Raw genomic sequence first — 2,308 nt, 5'->3', positions numbered from 1 at the left:
GAACTTAAAAATTCAGTTCTCACTGACACCTGTCACTATAACTCTATGTGAGATACACTGCCTGGACTCACTATGTGTGAATGCATCTCAGTCCATGTGCGGCAGGCAGGTGTCTAGATGGGCAGCTCCTGGCTGGGAGCTCTATTGCCTGAAATGTGGGACTCAGCTTGATGGACAGATGCCCAGTGACAAGGTCATGGGTGGAGAGGGTGACTTCTTCACCACCTTCTTCTGTGAAACTGGTGCTAGAACACATGTGCCCCTGCCAGATTTTTGTGGATCTGGAGCCTGTGGTCATTGATGAGATCTGATGCCCCAAATTGACAGCTCTTCCACCCAAAGCAGCTCATTACTGGGAAAGAGGATGCTGCCAACAGCTATGCCTGTGGTCACCATGCCATTGGCCAGGGGATTATTGACCCAGCACTGGAGCAGATCTGCAAGCTTCTGACCACTGCACAGAACTTCAGGGCTTCCTGGTGTTCACAGCTTTGTTGGGGACACCGGCTCTCGCTTCAACTCACTCCGCATGGGGTGGCTCTTTGTTGACTATGGCAAGAAATCCAAGCTGGAATTCTCTATCTACTCAGCCCCCCAGCTGTCTGCAATTGTAGACAGCCCTACAATTTCATCCTGACCACCCACACCACCCTGGAGCACTCAGTCTATGACTTCGTGGTGGACAATGAAGCCATCTGTGACATCTGCTGCAACCTGGGCATGGAGCACCCAACCTTAACCAACTTCAACTGCCTCATTGGCCAAATCATCTCTTCCATCACATCTTCTCTGCACTTCGATGGGTCTCTCAACGTGAACCTGACAAAGTTCCAGACCAACCCCGCACCCTACCCTTGCATCCACTTCCCTGACTACCTATTCACTCATCATCTCTGTAGAGAAGCTATACCACGAACAGCTGTCGGCAGCCAAGATCATCAACACCTGCTTCGAACTTACCAACCAGATGGTGAAGTATGACCCCCAGCATGGCAAGTACATGGGCTGCTGCCTGCTGTGCCATGGAGATGTGATGCCCAAGGATGTTCACACTGCCATTGCCACCATCAAGACCAAATGTTCCCCAGGGGCTTCAAGGTTAGTGTCAACTACCAGCAGCCCACTGTGGTGCTTGGTGGTGACCTGGCCAAGGTGCAGCATACCGTGTGCATGCCGAGCAACACGACCACTATCGCTGAGGCCTGAGACTGCCTGGGCCACAAGTTCAACCTGTGTATGCCAAGAGGGTGTTTGTGTACTGGTATGTGGACAAGGGCATGGAGGAGGGAGAGTTCTCTGATGCCCCATAGAATATGGGTGCCCTGGAGAAGGATTATGGGAAAGTAGGCATCAACTTATATGAGGATGAGGATAAGGGAGACTAGAACAGCTTCCTGGAGCCTGTTCACTATGTTTATTGCAAAACTTTAGAAATAAGCAGTCTTCTTGCATGGTTAAGAAAATAAAATAAAATTTCAAAGAAAAAAATCTATTTGTTTTGAATCACCAAAAATTAATCATTCACCTTTAATTTTGGTATTTGTAACTCCCCTTTTTGCATACTTTGCATTAACTTTCTCTTTTGAATGTTATTATGAGTTACCGGAATTTCATGTACTCATCTTTCTCAATTAACCATTCTTCCCCTTTATTCTTTCCATCCCTTCCCTCCTTATGCTTCTCCTTGAAACAGAGTTCTTTCTTTTTCAATGTATTCATTTTAAATTAATTATTTATGTATTTATTTATTTTTTAACTTTTAGGTTTGGGGGTACATGTGAAGGTTTGTTACATAGGTAAACACGTGTCATAACAGTTTGTTGAACATATTATTTCATCACCCTGGTATTAAACCCAGTACCCAATAACTAGTTATCTTTTCTGCTCCTCTCCCTCCCTCCACCCCCACCCTCAAGTAGACCCCAATGTCTGTTGTTTCCTTCTTTGTGTTCATAAGTTATCATTGAGCGCCCACTTATAAGTGAGAAAATGTGGTATTTGGTTTTCTGTTACTGTAGAAGCGTGCTAAAGCTAACAGCCTTTGGCTTCATCGGCATTCCTGTAAAAGACATGATCTTGTTCTTTTTTTTTTTATGGGTACATCGTATTCTGTGGTGTATATTTACCACATTTTCTTTATCTAATCTGTTATTAATGGGCATTTAGGTTGATTCCATGTTTGGTATTGTGAATATTGCTGCAGTAAACATTCGTGTACATGTGAAATGTGGAACATTGCCAACAAAACCCAACAATGTATAAGTGTTTTCTCCTCAGTCTTGCCAGCATCTATTATTTTTTGACTTTT

The 2,308-nt window shown here is 44.5% G+C and overlaps 1 pseudogene; it reads left to right on the top strand.

Moving 5' to 3' along the window:
- On the top strand, nt 1–1,385 carry LOC116554862 (annotated as a pseudogene).
- The last annotated feature ends 923 nt before the right edge of the window (nt 1,386–2,308 follow it).

This window comes from Sapajus apella, unplaced genomic scaffold (genome assembly GCF_009761245.1).
Source record: "Sapajus apella isolate SASKATOON/1434 unplaced genomic scaffold, GSC_monkey_1.0 scaffold14, whole genome shotgun sequence".
Taxonomy (NCBI): domain Eukaryota; kingdom Metazoa; phylum Chordata; class Mammalia; order Primates; family Cebidae; genus Sapajus; species Sapajus apella.
The sequence above is the reverse complement of the archived record's forward strand: the minus strand, read 5'-3'. Positions and strand labels throughout refer to the sequence as shown.